The following is a 17,591-nucleotide window of genomic DNA, read 5'->3' as shown; positions in this document are numbered from 1 at the left end:
GACCTGGGCACCATACCAGGCCCTCCAGCCTGAGCCCCCCACTCTGAACCTCAGCATCCTACACTGTGGGGTGAGGGAACTGGACCAGCAAAGGTCACAAACTCAAATGTGACTAGGGTTTGGGCTGGGACCCAGAGACAGCTATGTCCTAGGGAGCAGGTGTAACGGAGCCCCTTTGCTCTTAAGGAGAAAAGCAGACCAGGCTGGCCGAGCTCCAGGCTCCCCCAGAGAACCAGAAACAGGGTCTCCATGGGGAAATCTCTCTATCTGGGGTGGTCCCCAGCCGTGACCTCTGGACAAAGTCGCCCCACCCTGCCATTTAGAGCAGACCTCCTCAGGGGTGTTGCTGGCACCCCCCGCAGCAGAACGCCTGGGAGCTGCTGAACGCAGGGTCCCTGGCCCCACCAGAATCTTTGGGACTGGGCACCTGGCACTCTGCATTTGAGCAGGACCCTCAGGTCATGTTTGTGTTCACTAAAAATGTGGGAATGAGCCATCTTGGACTTTCCATGTCAGCATCTTGCCCTCCATTTCCCCCCCTCCCCTTGGCCCCTCCTCCCCCTGCAGGCCACCTCACCCCACTGTGCCACCTCACCCCACTGTGCCTCGGCACAGCCAAGGTAGCAACAGGAGCTGGTGGGCAGGAGCACGGCCACTTGCCCATCACTGAGCCAGTGTGTCTACCCAGCCTGGAGCAGAGGGATTGCACCCGAGGCTCCGAGAAAGGAGGTGCCCAAGTCACAGGCCACTGGTGAAGGACTGAAATTCAAACCCCACCTAGTGTGACATCAGAAGCCCCCGGGAGCCCTCCTCTGAGCCAAACTCTCTCCCTAGATGGACTCGAGAAAAGTAATCACGGTGGTGAGAGGTGACCATGGGGCTCAGAGCTACTGCTTCTTCCCGAAACCAGCAGCTAACCGACCTGCACAGAACTGACCAGCCTCAGTTGGGGTGTTGAGAAATCCACTGAGGAGGACAGTGGCAGGTGGCCCTGGTAGGAGTCGATGGCTCCCAGGGACAGGCATGAGGGGCCAGAGACCTCTGCTCTGACACTTCCACCTCCATTAGGAGCCTGTGACCCTCAGACAGGCTGCCCAGGCTACCCAGGCTGCCCTCCACTAACAGCTCTGGTGCCTGCCTCCCCTGGAGCTTAGCTCAAAGTATCACCACGGCAAAGTCATGACACAAAGCTCACGTCCTCGGCCGCCAGGGCCTCAGAGTCCTCTGCTGTGGCTTCCATCTCCCCGGCTACATTCACTTCCTCTGAGCACATGCGTAATCTAGCCATGGTCTAGTGAGCCTATATTGAGCACTGACTGTATGCTCTGTGCAGTGTTAGGCACAAACGCAGTGTGCACTGTCCTGATAGAACAGACCTACTGTCCCCAAGTGTTATGGGGATAGCGTTGTGTTATGGCTTCGATCTGGAATGTTCCCTAAAGGCCGTGTATTAAGGCTTGGGCCTAGAGGAAGTGGTGGAACCTATAGGCAGGGCCTAGTGGGAGGTCACCAGGGGTACACCCTTGGGCATGTTAGGGCCCCTGCCCTTCCCTCTTTCTCCCTCTGCTTCTAGACACCATGAGGGGACCAGGCCTCCTTCACCACATACTTTCACCCCAGACCCAAGGGACAGGGCCTATTGACCACAGGCTGAAACCTCTGAAACCGTGAGCCAACATAAACCTTTCCTCCTTTGAGGTCGACTACCTCAGGTATCTTGTCACAGTGACAGAAAGCTGACGGATGTGGGGAGAGAGGTGGCCTTCATCTAGGGAGAACTCTGGGCAAACTCTGTGAAGGAGGCGGCCCAACAGCGGGGATAAGAAAGGGGGGGTCAGACCCGAGCCACATGAAAATGAGAGGTCAAGGGCTCTCTCTCCAGCATGGACGGCACAGGTCCTGAAGGAAGCAGGTCCCGGCCCCGCCAAGTCTGCCTCCTGGGGCTTCTTGTCTGACCCTGAAGGCTGGGGCTTCCCAACCTCGGTCCTCTACCTACTGTGTGCCGTGTGTGCTTCCCCAACCTCAGAACCCCACTGTGTGCCGTGTTCACGTACAACCCGTGCTGCTATTTATTTCACATTTTTCTTTAATTTTACCATTTTTTTTTTAATGTATGTGCAGAAGAATCTCTTACACGGAAAATGGGCCGCGCGGGCACCGCAGGCGGGCACCACAGAAACCCAGCACTGAACACCAGGATCGCAAGGCCCAGGCCGCAGCCGACTCTCTCGGCTGAAAGAATGGCCCATGTTGGACATTAGAGACCCCGTCGCCATCCGATCCGTTCTCCCCTTGTAATCAGGATGGAGAGAAATATTCTCTTTAATATTTAACTTACAGCATCCCCCTCACTTGGGGACCCCAAGTTCCAGCCAAAACCTGAGGCCCATCTCTTGGGACAGCCGTGCTCCCCAGTTCCCTGTGCACAACCAGTTTACAACTGCGCCCTCTGGAGACCCTCGGTGGTGGCTGTGTCTGAGGACTGTCCCAGTGACCAGGCTCTTGGCACAATGCCATTATCATAACCACAGAGGCCACCACCCACCAGCTCACACCTGCCAGCTCACACCCACCAGCTCACACTCACCAGCTCACAGCTCACACTCAGAGGCGCTGCTCTGTACTGTGGAATTCTAATCCTCACTGTGGTGCCTTTGACGTTCCCTTGTACACAAGGAAACTGAGGCACCCAGCAGTCACAGACCCCCCAAGACAGAGGGTGACCCGTGGAGCCAGTCCCCAGCATGACCCTGCTGCACTCAGTCACTCAGCAGACGCGCGCTGAGCGCCTTCCACGTTCTCTCTGGTTCCTTTCCAGTGGAGCCTGAGGTGTCTGCGGGTCCCAGCCTCCTGCATGGTCGGCGTCACTCACTGCCTGCATCCTCAGATGGACTCCAGGGGCTTCTGGGGACTTTGTCATGGTGCACCATCTGAATCTCCCTGGGGGACCAGGTGCCCTTGCCCCTGGCTTCCAGGGATGCTGGCTGCTGGTGGCTGTCACCAAGTCCCTCCTGGGACATGCACTAGACCGCAGGGAACTGCATGGCCGTGGGTCCTGGCCCTTCCCTCGGAGGTAGCTGGCTCAGGGCCTGAGAGAGGTGTGGGAGCAAACCGGAGTCCTGGTGTCAATTCAAGGTGATGACATGGGGCTGCCCACGCTCCCGAGCTCCCAGGTCAGCTGAGCCTCTGTGCCAGCTGCCTCCCAGCCCGGCTTCCCTCTGCCCACCCCTGCCCCGCTCGCTCCCCCACAATCCAGGTCCCTGAGTCTGCTCCCCAAACACCATCTGCCTCAGGTCTCTCCCGGGAAGTTCAGCCTAGGACACCTCACAAAGGTGTCTGTGACACTCCGAGCCACACCCACCTCTGGCTCCCAGATGTCCCTTTCAACAGAGACCCCAGCAAAAGCAGTTCAGGTGCATAGGCCTCCCAGGGGGCCTTGGTGACACGGATGCCCCAGTGATCCCAACCTCCACAAGCCCTGAAAGCGGGGGGCTGAGGGTTCTCATCTGTTTGTTTTACCACATTAGCTGATGAGCTGCTTCCCAGGCCCCGCCCCCACTCTCCCGAGTGGGTGTGGCCTCGGCTCTAATGACAGGCAGCCACTCAGCCGGACCGGGACTACATTCTCTTCCAGGCCACAGGGATCTGGGGGACCGACAAAGGAAGGAGAGGGAGATTGGATTGGGGGTGTCCGGAGGAGGGCTCTGCTCCCTCACCTCTGTCTGCCTTTGAGCAAGAAGAGCAAGATCATCATTTCCCTTGCCGCCCGCTGCAGGTGGCCCTCTTGGGCCCGGCCGAGAAAGACCAGAGGGGTGAGAGGGCCACCTTTGTTCCCTTCCGAAAGGGCCCATCTTTAAAACTAGCCCACATCTGCCGCAGGCTTGACCCCTAACATTTCTGAAATTTAATTGCAAATTACTGTCTCAGCAATTCCACAGGCTTCCCAGTGTGGCCTGGACCCGGCCACCAGGCAGAAAGCGCATGGGATCCCAGCCATAGTCTGCAGAGGTGACCTGGAGTGGGGGAGAGGGCTCACAGGCAACCCTCGGGCAACCCCCTCGGGCAATCAGGCCCCCTATACACTCTTAAACATTATTGAAGACCCCAAGGAGCTTCTTTTAATTTCATATAAGAAATTAAAACACGGGCTGGGCACAAGGGCACACTCCTGTAATCCCAGAGGTTCGGGAGGCTGAGGCAGGAGGATCACAAATTGAAAGCCAGCCTCAGCACTAAGCAACTCAGTGAGACCCTGTCTCTAAATACAATAGAAAATAGGGCTGGGGATGTGGCTCAGTGGTCCAGTGCCCCTGAGTTCAGTCCCCCCAGGACCAAAAGGAAATTAAAACTGAAGATTGCACGAATACTTATTCATTCATTCAAAAATCACAATTACACATCCATTATATATGTTAATACATAATATATTTTCACGAAAATAAACTACTTCCAGGGAGAAGTGCAGCCTGCTATGGGTGTTCCCGAGTCCTCTGAATGTGGAGCTCTTCAAAGCTAGCTGCAGTCCCACGTCCGCGGCCTTCAGTCGGGTTCGACACCTTATTTTGTTGCTGGCAGGATGAAGAAGAGCTGGTCTCGCACACACAGGGAGCTGGAAAAGGTAGAAGCATTTTAACATCCTCTTGAGAATCATGGACATTCTTCTTGGGTAAACACTAAAACTTGACAAGTGACTTCTGTTCATTGCCATGTGCAGTCTGAACCTGTCACGTTGGAATCCGTCATCTGGGTTGCTCTGTGAGCCGCTCCTTCACCCAGGCCTCTCCAGCCCCTAAGAGTGTGAGATGACTCCCTGGTGGCGATGGCGGTGGTATCCAGAGCCCTCAGGAAGCAGCCCGCAGTCCTGCAGGGCCTCCTCCCCCCCACACCCCCCGCCAGCCAGCCCCATCCTGCTGTCCATCAGCAGTGACCTCCCAGTCTGGACAGGTTGTTCCCTCTGCCTGGGGCTGTCCCAGCCTCCCTGGGTGCCTCTCCTGTGTCTGGGTGTGGCTGGCACCTTCCTGTCCCCTCCTGGGTCCCCAGCCAGGCCTGCCCTGACCATCTGCTTATCTCTACCTGACGCGGCTTTGAGCCTGATTGTTTGTTCACAGGTTGGCTTGTCACTGCCTTGTAAGTGCCACAAACTGACAGTGTCACCTTGGGCTTGCTGTCACGGCCCCAGCACGCGGAAGGCACGCAGCCGACCTTTGCCTGAATGGAGAAGGCGTGTGCTCAGTTCATAGCAGGTCCCCAGAGCAGCCCAGTCCCCTCACTGCCCAGCCTGTCCAGCCATTGCTGGACACTGTCCCGAGACTGACGTCGACCAGCACACAGCATTGTTAAAGCCACCAGCGGCCTCTGAGCGGCCACCATGGCGACTCTTGCTTTCAAGACAAGGAGGCAGATGCAGAGGGGGAAGCAGGGGCGGGCAGTGCCCCGGCCAAGCCCTCACGGAGCTGCGGCTGCAGCTTCTCCCTGCTGGTCCCGAGACTGAGCACCCAGGCCTCTCCTGCCGCCTGCCTTGTGATGTCAGCAAAAGCTGGAGCCAAGGCCCTCTCCTGGGGCTTTGCCCTCAAGCACCTGCTGACCTCGCTTGTGGTGTGTCCCAGAGTCCAGGGCTGGGCCCCAGGGCAAGGAGATCAAGACTCCTCCTGGGGCTCAGGGACACCTGTGTCACCGTGACCCCCACCACAGTGGTCTTCTAGGAAGCTTCTTAATTAAGGATGATTGAAATTCCTCTGGGTTAGAGGATTCCTTAAAATTCCTGGAGAAGGGGCATTGTGTGACCTGAGTGCTGGTGTCCGCATCTGGGGGCTCAGGAGGGCCAGGGCAGAGGGCAGCTGGCCTCCCAGGGCTGGCCCCAGTTTGGAGCCCTTCCTCCCTCCAGTGCCAGCTCTCAGCCATCCCCCTGCACCAGGGGCTGGTGTGGGCAGGCACCCGGCAGCAATGGGAGCTGGTATTGGCCTGAAGCTCTTGGGAACTCTTGGGAGAGGAAGCCCACAGTCCACTCTGCGTTCCCCTGTCTTCTTTCATTGGTTCATTCCTGGCTAATGTCCCCCGTCCCAGGCTCCCATTGTCATTCCGGAGGCATCTCAGCCCACTGCAGGCCAAGCCCAGGCTCCCTCTCCCCATCTCCATTGCAGGGCTGGCAGGGACCAAGCCATCGGGAGCAAGAAGTGGTGACTAGCTTTTTAATTTCATGGCTGAGGGTTGTCAGGACAGTGCAGAGGAGACTGCCAACCATTCGGAAAGCAGCCCATGAATCTGGGGCAGAACCTCGGGAACAAGGGAGCACTTCATCCGGGGTGGGGGGTGGGCAGCCGCGGGGGTGAGAAAGTTCTCCTCTTCCAAATGCCTCTGGTTCAGATCCGGGTTAATTTAAAAAGATCGATTTAGTAATTTTTCACCCTTCCTCAAGAAAGTGGTTCAGATGGCTGAGAAAGAAAAGGAGGAGGGGTGCCGGCTGGATCTTCCTCTAGATGGTCCTGAGGATCCCTGGCCATGGGTTGTCATGAGATGGGGGTCATCAATCTGAGGGGCAATGGTCCTGTTTCCAGTTCATTTTTGCAAATTGGGATGACAGCACAAGTCTACCTCCAGTTAGGAAATAGCCCACTGTCAGAATGAAAAGTACACCATCCCAAACCCAGCTTCGACACAGACTGCTGTGTGATTATGGGTTAGTGGTTCACCCTCTCTGAACTCTGCAAATTGAGAACATTGAATAAAACAGTCCCTAATATCCTTTCCCAGCTTGGTGTATCTCTGCGTTTACCAAGTCCACTGGGAATCTCTTCATTACCCAAAGGATGGGTTCTCTGGTCTTTTGAGCAGATCAGAGGGTCTGAACTGAGAGGGTCTGAACTGATCCACTGGGACATGCGCACACCTCTAGCAGCACCCAGGGGCTGGAGGAAACCCCTGCTTTGGGGTGTGGCACAGAAGACCCTCCTCTTAAATTGGAGGTGGCTGTAGCACATGTCTAAAGCCCAGCCTGACAGGCTCTGGTGGGCCCGGAGTGATGGCAGCCGGGAGCCCACCCAGCCTCCGGGAGCTTGCCAGGCAGCCTGCTCATGCCCACGGGCTCCTCAGAGAGATGGGCACTTTTCAGCAGCCCAGGCTTCCTCTGGAAAGAAACCCTCAGCATGCCATGGCCTGAAGGATGGGCAGCGGTGGTTGGGATATCTGGAGAGTCCATGGGCCTCTTGGCCCCTCTCTATTTCAGCTCCAGAAGGACAGCCGGCCAGAGCGAGTCCGGCTGCTGTGATTGTTTCTCCCCAAGTGCCTGTGTTGGAAATTCACATTCATAGTTTGGAGGGGGGCCTCCGGGAAGTCATTAGGGTTAGATGAGGTCATGAGGGTGGGGCCCCCATCCGGGCATCGGTGACTTTGCCAGAAGAGGAAGCTCCAGCACGTGCTCTGTCTCCCATGCTGCCCTCCACCATGTCATGAGTCAGCACCAGGCCCTCAGCAGATACCGGCCCTTGCTGTTGGACTTCCCAGCCTGTGGAGATGTGAGCTATGTCAACTTCTAATCTCTATAAATTTCAAGGCCTCAGGTATTTTTTTTTTAATATCAACAGGCAGTGGACTCAGACACTGGGGAAGCTGCAGGGCACCAGGCACATGAGCTTGGGTCTGCCCCGCCTCAAGGGACCTCACACTCCCAGGGTTTGCCTGCCCCATAGCCCTTCTGAAAGCTTTAGCGCTGGCACTTTTAAATGGAGCATGTGCAACAGTTGATCCCATCTCACCCAGTGACCACGGACCAAATGCTAGAATTTCCATAAACACCCAATCCAGAGAAGGGTTCCGTGGTAACTTCTGAGATAAGCGGATTCCAAAGCTACACTGCAGAACGCTCATTTCCTCCAGTGCACATTTGCCTCTTCATCACAGGAATGTGAACCTCACGCTTTAACAGGAGACTGTGTCAAGAACTCAAAGACTACATTTCCCAGCCTGCCTTGCAGCTCTCTGTGGCCAGGAGACTGGGGCAGCCATCTTGGATCAGGAGGCAGCAAGTTAAGGAGGCAGAGCAGAGAAGGGGCTGGAGGGTCCCTGCACTGCCCTATCAGCCCGGAACCACCTTCCTCCAGACTTGCACACAGACAGACAAATGTCTGTCTTGCATCAGCCACTATTAGTTTGCAGTTATTAACTGCAAAATGCAACCAACAATTCTAATAGAGGCAGGAAAATAATTGTTACCCATCCCGGGAGGATGGATTCCTGCCTTCATTGTGAAAGGGTGACTTTTGTGTCTGGATGGGCCCTTTGATGGGTCTGGAGATGCAAAAAATGGGCCTGGAGTTGAGTTGGAGAAAGGAGCTCAGGGAGATGACTGGCTGGGCCTCCACCCCACTGTGACAGCCTGGCATTCCAGCCGGGCAAACCACCAAGGTGGGTGTGGAGAGCAGAGAGTTGGACGGGGCGGGCACACTCCAGAGGGGAAGCAGCTGACAGGGAGGCCCTCTGGAAGAGATTCCAGGAACAAGGAAGTTGAAAGTGCGTTTGGCAGCTTGCTTGTTTCTAAGCGTCAGTTCCTGAACTGACACCTGCCGAACTTCAGTCAGTACCCAGACATCAGGGTGCCAGGTTTTTTCACCTGAAAATCCACCCATCACAAGGAACAGCAGGGCAGGCTTTCCAAAGCACACGTGACCACAGGGAATTTGCAGAAAGTGAGGAGAGTCAGGCTGGGCCTCCTGCAGGGCCTAGGATGGCCACAGGAAGGAGGTGAGCCATCTTAGCTGGATCTCAAGGGGCAGAGCATCCGAGCCAACACCTGCCCGATGAATGGTTTTGTTTGTTTGGTGGTCCTGGGAATTGAACCCAGGGCCTTGTGCATACTAGGCAAGCACTCTACCAGCTGAGCTACATTCCCAGCCCAGCCCCATGAGATGATTCCTGCCATCCCCTCACTGATTTTCCTGCCTCCATGTCACCCAATCCAATCAGAAATCCTTTCTCATCAGCTATTTAAAATCCATTGTCTCCACTCCCAGATCAAACTTGACCTCTGAAATGGGGGCATTAATAGTCCCCGCCCCATCCAACTCTCTCCCCTCCGCCCTGCGCCTACCTGCTCTCCACACCCACCCTGGTGGTTTGCCAGGGTGGAATGCTGTAACTTAATCAAGTTCACTACCTGGGGTACCCACCGTCCCAAATGCAGGCCCTGTGACCCCACACAGCTCACGTGACTTGCCGTGACCTTCAGAATGCATCCAAGTTCTGCAAGCCTCAGAGCTTCTGCTCAAACTGCACCCTCTGCCTGGGCCACTTCCTCCTCTGCTTCCCACACACACACAGTCTTAGGCTCCTCAAAAATTAATTCTCGCAACTTTAAGAGTAAATATCTATGGATAGGGTGGACTGTGGCTCTCAGAATCTCTGGGAGGACCAGAAGTCCAGGTTTGGAGACTACAAAGACAGGTGCCATACCCAAAGTCATGCCACTGAACACCCAGGGGAAATGTCACTGCCCCGGTGCTGAGACAGACATGGCATTAGTGCCTCCACAGCGGCCCACCAGGTCTCACTTGCCCCTGCAGGCTGTCCTGAAGGCTGACAGCTGTCCTGACACAGGCTTGCTTCCTCATATGCCCCCTGCCCCATCAGAGTGTCAGAGTGGCCCAGATGGCCAGAGTCAGGAGCACAGGTTCAGGAAGCTGGGCTCTGCAGCAGAAGTGTCCACCTCCTACTGATTGTGGTGTCCACCTCCTACTATGTCGCTAAGCGCTGAAAGCATGTCCAAAAGCACTTCTATAAGGCACCTGCTGCGTGCATTAGCACTCCACTCAAGGGCCACCTTCTTTGTGATGGTCCAAGGCCACCTGAGGCTGCGTCCTCTTGACCTCTGTGCTACCTCCATCCCAGGCGGCCGTTCAAGGGCACCTCTGTCTAGCTCTGCTCTCCTCCAGGTTGAAGTGCAAGGTGGAGGCCATGTCCAGGTCTCCCTTGCACTCGACATCCCTCTGAACCCAGGACGGAGACACAGGGGGATTAGATCCGCTCCAAGGACGAGGACTGCAAGAAGGTGACATGTGCACATGTTGGGGGGTCGAGGTTGTCACTAGTGGGCAACAGAAGTGACTTAGGAGCATCTACCAGGTGCTGACTTCCCGCCAGGTGCCGTACGTACAATGTTTTGTCTATGCAGAGAAATTCCAGGAAGTTCTGTTTCTATCTTTGATTTTCAAGTGGGGAAACTGAGACCTGTTAGAGCTGATAAATAACTTGCCCAAGGCTTCCTCCAGCACTGCTGGGGATCAAGCCCAGGCAGCCCGCCTCTGGGGCCAGGAGCCAAACCAAAAGTCTGTTGCCGCAGTCTGGCTGGGCACAAATCAGGAGCCACTCAAGCAGTAACAAACTTTATTTCCAAACTCCCACAAATGCCACCCACGCGCGGCCTTCTCCGGGACACACTACACACCAACGGGAAATCCCTCTGGCACTTCCCCAACCTACACGAACTCTCCAGGAATCCCCGCACGAGAACTCCAAAGTAGTGGGTGCCTGAGGAGGACAGCAGGGGTCTAATATACAATTGAATACACAGGTTAACATAACCATCATCATCTCAATAGCTCGCTGGCGTCATCTCTCAACCACTCCGTTCTGGCAAAAATGCCATGCACCATTCCTACTCAGCTGTGGCTCTCAGCAGTCTGTATCACAGGTTTGGTCAGAGAGGGCAGCAGAAGGAGCCAGGCAGGCCCCAAATCTACCTCCTGTGTGAGCCCAGGATACCATCCTGAGTCCTCCAGCCTCTGCTGTCGAGGGGGAGGAGCTCCCATCACCCCTCACACTCCCTGTCCTCGTCCCAGCCCAGGGAGTGTCCAGCAGATCAGGCACCAGGTGGGGCAGAGGTGAGTGCAGCAGGTCACCATGGAGCTGCACAAGCAGCCAGACCAGCTAAAGACCAGGTCAGACCACACCAGTGTCCTGAGAAAGCTTCCCAAGTCCAGAGCCATGAATCCCTGGGCAGTGCCCCAGCCTGCTCGGCCCCTTTCCTGCCCAGCAATCCACAGCCGCGCTCTTGCTCTCTTATCTGTAACAGTTGGCACAGACTAGAACTCAGCAGTTGCCAGGCACCCATGACTCTCCCAGGTCACCTTCACCATGCACAAGGACACAGAGGCCCAAGGAGAGAGCCAGCCCACTGATTCACCGGTGGAGCAGGCCCAAAATTCCACACAGGCCCCAAAGGCCGACTCCCCCCACCATAGTCCAAAAGAGGATTCCAGGCTTTGGGCATCAGGCAGGCCTGGTTCCCATGCAGGCTAGTGACCTCCCCTCTCTGAACATCACTCTTTTCTTCTGTGTGATGGTCCTGATGGGTGGTGTGGTAGGTAAGGAGCTGCCACAGGTCGGGCACTCAATAGGCAAGGACCACCTGCTACTCTGCTCTCCTCCTCTGAACCCCAGGGAGTCCATCTCTGTTCTCATAGAGCTGCAGGCCATGCTGGGCCCGCTCCTTCCTGGAAGGGACTCCCGTCAGCCCCATGCCTCTTCCTTTCCCGCACAGGGCTTGGCTAGAGAGATGGCCCCTGAGTCCTCCTGGATACTCAGTGCCTCTCCTGGCCCCATGAGGAAGTGGGAGGTGGGTGGAGAGGGGCAAGATGGGACGGAAGGAGGGCCATTCACCTGGGCCTTGTGGTCCACAGCCCCGAAATCACAACACTCTCTCCAAACAGAGAGTTGCAGAGAAACACTGGCAGGAACCAAGAAGCCATCTGCCTCTGCGCCATCACCCGTAGGCGGCAGCACCTGAATCCCTGCGCGAGGTACCCGCGCCCTGGGGTTGGCCCAGGAGCAGCAGCTGTGCTCTGGGCGGGGAATGGGGCTGTGGACTTCTTTGGCCACCTTCACCAGTCCTCCTTTGTCACAGACAAGAGGTCCAAGGGCAGCAAGCAGACCCCCCCAGGTGACGCCCTTGGCGGTCCAGGGCGTCTCCACCAGACCACGTGTAGGAAGGACTGGCCAGCTGGAAAGAGCCCAGGAGGGAGGAGGAGTGGGGTGAGGAGACTGAGAGGAGCCTCGGAACCTGCAGCTTCTCATGATCCGGCTTCCGGGCCTGGCGATGGCGTCTGGGGTCCCACCCGGAGGAGCATCGTCAGCCCCCCTGGAACACTTGTTTAAAATGGAGATGGCCGTGACCCGGCTCTGACGATTGGCCCTGGGAGTAGGGAGAGGTCGGTGTGTGATCGGTTTTATGTTGTTTTGATAAAATAACGTGGGATAATCAGGTAGAAGGAGGAAAGGTTCACCTGGGCTGAGCTCCGGGGGCTCCAGGTCGCTTGGCCCTGTTGCTCTGGGCCTGTGACGAGCAGGAGGCTGGGAAGGAAAGAACCAGCCCCCTTCCAGGGCTCCTCCACCTCCTAGCAGCACCGAGCTTCCTCTCCTGGGTCTTGGGGACACTCCAGACCCACCCTGGAGCAACTGGGCATCTGCATTGTCAGTGAGGCTGGACACCAGCAAGGCTGAACAAGGATGGAACCCAGCCGTCTGAGACCCACGAGAAACCAGGTGGATTTATGGTCATTCCTACAAATGATGCCAGAAGAGGGCTCTCAGGAGAAGGGATTTTTAAATTTAAATTTTTCATGTGAAAATTATACATATCATGGGGGCAGTATGTTCTGTTTTGATCCATGTATACATTGAGGAATGTTTCAACTAGGGTGAACACATCCATCTCCTCAAGCATTTGCCATTTTTTTAATCACAAAAACATTCAAAATCCTTTCTTCTAGCTTTCTGAAATATATAGTGTGTTATTGTTATCTATAGGGGCCCTCCTATCTAAATATAACCCAAGAGAAAGATCTGATAATTCATGCTTTCAATCATTCACTCTGGCTTTTAGGTTTGGTCATCCCATGAATGACAGATTTAGTGGAGATAAACAGTCAGGGCTTATCAGTCAGGATAGGCTAGCTTATGCTGCAGTAACAAAGAACTCCAAAATCTCAGTAACTTCCAATGTTACATCATGAGAATGACCAATGGCATATTTATAATTCCAAATACATGCCCCTGCTGGGACTTCTGCTGCATGTCTCTTCATTTTGAGGCCCCAGACAATATATCAACCATTATCTCAAATTTTCCTAGTTGCCATGGTAGATGAAAAAGAGAGTTCTGGAGAGAGGGGTATCTCACTTTGGTATGAAAATACCCCAGCCTACATGTGACACAAGTCACTCTGCTCTCGATTAATTAGCCAGACACGGTCTGTGGCCCCAGCTAACCTAGGGAGCTGCCTCAGGGCTGTGGACCTCCAGGCAGGAGGCTGCTGCAGCAGAACTAGGGGTGCTTGTATCAGCAAGGCAGAGCTTCCCAGATACCCCCAGCGGTACCCCTCCCCAGAACTGAGGCCGACAGTCGTTCCCTGCAGCCACGGAGGAAGGTACTTTAACAGGACAGCCTGCGGCCCCAGCCAAACTGAGGGCTGGATGCTGGGTAGGCAACTTCAAGTAAATGGGGCCTCGGGAAATGTGGGGCAGTGTGAAGGCAAGACAGAGGACGGGGCACAACTTCCCAGCAAGCCGAGCTTGATATGCGCATGCCACCACAGGTCCACACGTTAGGGACTGTGTGACGGCTCCTTGCACCAGCAGGAGATTAAAATATCTTAACTTAAATATATTAGTCTTAACTCTAGATTCATGGGGCTGGGGATGTGGCTCAAGCGGTAGCGCGCTCTCCTGGCATGTGTGCGGCCCGGTTTCGATCCTCAGCACCACATACAAACAAAGATGTTGTGTCTGCCAAGAACTGAAAAATAAATATTAAAAAAAAATTCTCTCTCTCTCTCTCTCTCCCCCTCTCCCCCTCTCCTCTTTCTTTAAAAACAAACAAACAAACAATAACTCTAGATTCATGTTAAAAGACTCCTGTCCAATAACAGACTACAACTGAATACGTTAGGAGGGTGTATCAAGGACATCTTTTAAGTTATTAGTTACTGAAGGGCTACAGTGTGCCAGGTTTTGCATATACCTTATCTCCAATTTTCTTGACAACCCTGCAAAGAGGTATTATTAGCCCCACCTTAGAGATAAGTAAGCCAAGGCCCAGAACACTGTGGGCTGCACAGTCACCCAGCTGATAAGCTGAGCACTAGACCCCATTCAAACAGATTCCCAACTTCTCCTTCCATGCTCTGGGTTACGTCAGGTTGCCTCTTCCCCTAGACATCCTTTAGTAATAATCTGAAATGACAATGTGTTTAACACGCGGCAGCCTGAGTCTTATCTGACACAGAGATTTGGTGGCAGAGGTGATGGCAGTGTTGATGGGTGCGAAGGACTTGGGCTTGGTAAGGCTCTCTCCTTACTATGTATGTGGACCCAACCTGTCATTAGAGATGCAGGAAAACGTCAGAAAGGAACAAACACAAGAAAGAAGCCAAGCTGAGAAGGTGCAGAGGGGCCAATTCGCTACAGACAGGCGTCTCAAGCTCTCCTGGATGCTGTGGGGTCAAGAGATGAACAGCTGTCCAGTCTAAGAACTGGCCCGGTGATTGGCATGATTCTTGGATAAATATATGGAGGCAAGAACAAAAAGAGCCACACCAGGAACAGAAAAGTCCAATAACTAGTCTGCACCATGTGGGTGTGGTATCTAGACTTAGGTATCTAGACTTGGGATCAGACCTGGGGCTCTGGGATGCGCTTGATAAGGACCAGGATCGTACAGGAGAAGGTGGGAAGGTTACCAAGGCAACTCACAGACTGACTTCTCACCTTTGGGCTTGCTCCCAGCCTCAGCCTCCTCGTCCAGTTTAACCACATATCACAAACAGATCACTCCATCTTACCTGACCCCTCTGAACATTGACTGTATTCTGACATTAGGTCCTAGGCAATGTCAAAGTCTTCAAAGGCCTCACCTTAGAGATGCGCGCAGTGGGCCATCCCTCCCTCGGTGAGCTTCCAGGCTGGTGGGGGGAGATGGAGGCTAATCCATTATTCCTCATCCAATGTGATTCTCAACAGCAACATGCAAAGATCCAGCAGGGTTGCCCAGACTCACCTCCTCTTACCACCATCCCGGGACTCTGGGATTCTGAGGGGTGATGCAACTTGTCCAGACACACAGCACCACACAGAGACAGAGCCCCGCAAATCCAGCACCGCTGAGGCGGAGATCCTGTGCGTGCGTTGCTCTGCTGGGCAAACCTCAGAGCACCTTTCCTGTCTGGTTTCTGCCAGGTCTGGGTTTATGAAGGTCCCACCTTTTCACAAATTATTTTACAGAAAACACTCTAACACCTAAAATGTGTAATTTGCTGGGCTCCCGCAGCTTGTTACAGGCAAGTTTTAACTTTAAGAATCAACACCTTGGCACCTTACCGGGTGTCAGAAGGTGAGATGAGTCCCTAGGCTAAAGTTAGAAGGACATTCCGCACCAGGCCACGTTCTGGGCTATTAACAAAGCAAGGGCTCCCCCTGCTGACCACTGCTGTGTGTTACATGCCTCCTGACTGGAGAGCCCAATTTGAACAGAGCAGAGCCTCCTCCTGCAAGGTTTGCGTTAGTAATACATTTCCCTTAGTCACCTTCCACCTCATTCCCACCCCACCCCATTTATTTCAGTTCTAGAGGCAAGGTCATGGATGTCATATCTTCTCCTGGTTCAGAGTTCCAGCGGACTCAAGGGCCCCAGGACAGTAAGATTGTCACTATGCGAACTATATGCTGCCCGTCTCCAGAATCACTTACCCATTAAGTTGCGACAGATTAATCCATCATCTCCTGCTGTATGTAACACTCCTTTCTTTCTGAAGATGGACTATAAGTGACCCCACCCACACACTCTGACACTGCTCCATGGTGACAGGAATTTGTGTGTTCCCTTGGGGCTAGGGATTATGCTGAGGGCTGGAGACACAGCCGGGAACAAGCTGTGGTTCCTGTTCTAAAGCATACACTCCAAAGAGGAAACAGGCCAACTCTCCTAAAAATTATTCACTTTTAATTACAATAATTGCTACAATAATGAGAGTGTAAAAGTCTATATCGGAGACAAGACCAGATTGGGTCTGGGAGTAAGAAAAGTTGTCCTGATGATAGAGAATAAATGTGGAGTGCCAAAATGCAGATGAGGCTGGTCAGACGGATCAGGGGCTCCGAGCATGAACCCAGAGTCAAGGCGCCTAAACGGGGCTTCTCCTGGGCTACAGGAGAGTAATCCCAGTGCTGTTAGGTAATCCCAAGTATGGTGGACTATTAAGAGATAATGTCTGTCATTAATTTAACCTTTGAGGATGACTGAGCTGGTGTTAAAGAAGAATAATCTAACACCAGGGTATTCGTTGGGGAGCACCCGGGAACTCTGCCTGTTCTACATCTTCCCACTGTTACCACTGTTGACCGGTGACGAGTCCTTGCTTCCCCAATGTTGAAGAATAACACCAGAGAAGCACGCAGAGGCAAGGTCAGAGTGGAAAATTAGAAGTTTATTAAAGGACAGTAGAAAAGACTTCTCCCAGAGGAAGAAGGGGACCCAAGAGGTGGAATCCCTTGAAGGTCGAATGTGTTCCCCTTTTTATAGTTTTTGGTGATGGAATGTAGGTGGGAAGGGTTGGGACACAGGTGGGTCAAAGAAGTAATCTGGGCACTTCCAAGCCAGGTTTGCTGTTCATTAACATTTCTTTGGGATGGGCTATCTCCAAATCTGTTGGGGGGCTGTTTCCTGGGCTTCATCAACATTCCCAGAGTTGCTCAACTTTTCCGGAAATTCATCCTCAGCATGGCCTCCATTTTAGATTTCACTTGATATTAGACCCGATTTACCTAACTACACGGATTACCTAACTTTAAATCTGGCTTCACCAGGAGCCAAGGAGATTGCAGAATTTATCATTTACATCCCCTCTGTTGCTCTTGTAACAACAGTAGATTTAATTTACTGATTGGGAGAAAGAATTGAGCCAATAATATACGAAAGAAAGAAAGGCAGAGAGGGATAGTGGAATTGTGGCTATCAAAAACAGGGCATGGTGTTTTGCCTATTGTAGTACTGATACACCGCTGATGAGACTCAATCAGGGCCAAGTTCCATTTCCCCAGGTGTCAGGATTGAACACTCAGAAATGCAAGCATAGGAAGCAAGTTTTATTTAAAGGATGGAAACAGACTTGTTCCAGGAGGAAGAAGGGGACCCAGAGTTGGTAACCGATGAAGTAGGGGTGTCCTGCTCCTTTTATATATTTTAGAATTTCTTTGTTCTCGTGGCCTCTCCTCCTCCATCCTGCCCAAGACCAAAATTTACTCCTGAACAAAAAGTGGGCCAAGGGCAGGAATGAAGCTGCCCAGGGGTTCAGGCCCCAAGGGAGCAGCCCAGGAAGCTCCTTAGCCAGCCTAGTTGGGAGAAACAATTCCCTGGAAGCAGGTCACCTGACAACAGGTTGCAGCTGGGGGAAGGGCTCTTGAGGTATTAGCATTTCAATACCCCAGAGGTAGGTGACTGTCCACTGGGGGATGTGTCCTGAAGATATTAAGGTTCCATTTCCTTTAAATCGGCTTCCACCTTCCCTACCCCCATCTATCTCCACTGCCTACACTTTGTTCTTGCTTCAC

The 17,591-nt window shown here is 53.7% G+C and overlaps 1 long non-coding RNA gene and 1 other non-coding gene across 2 annotated transcripts; both read right to left on the bottom strand.

Moving 5' to 3' along the window:
* Positions 1-4,355: 4,355 nt before the first annotated feature.
* LOC144366613 (uncharacterized) lies at positions 4,356-11,191 on the bottom strand. Its single transcript, XR_013425699.1, has 2 exons — positions 10,731-11,191; positions 4,356-4,609 (listed from the first exon to the last, which is right to left on the bottom strand). It is a non-coding gene; the product is annotated as an uncharacterized LOC144366613 (long non-coding RNA).
* Positions 8,812-8,884, bottom strand: Trnat-ugu (transfer RNA threonine (anticodon UGU)). The gene has a single exon. It is a non-coding gene; the product is annotated as a tRNA-Thr (tRNA).
* Positions 11,192-17,591: the final 6,400 nt, after the last annotated feature.

The sequence above is a fragment of the Ictidomys tridecemlineatus genome, chromosome 1 (assembly GCF_052094955.1).
Source record: "Ictidomys tridecemlineatus isolate mIctTri1 chromosome 1, mIctTri1.hap1, whole genome shotgun sequence".
Taxonomy (NCBI): Eukaryota; Metazoa; Chordata; class Mammalia; order Rodentia; family Sciuridae; genus Ictidomys; species Ictidomys tridecemlineatus.
Note: the sequence above shows the minus strand (reverse complement) of the source record. Positions and strands in the feature narration are given on the sequence as shown.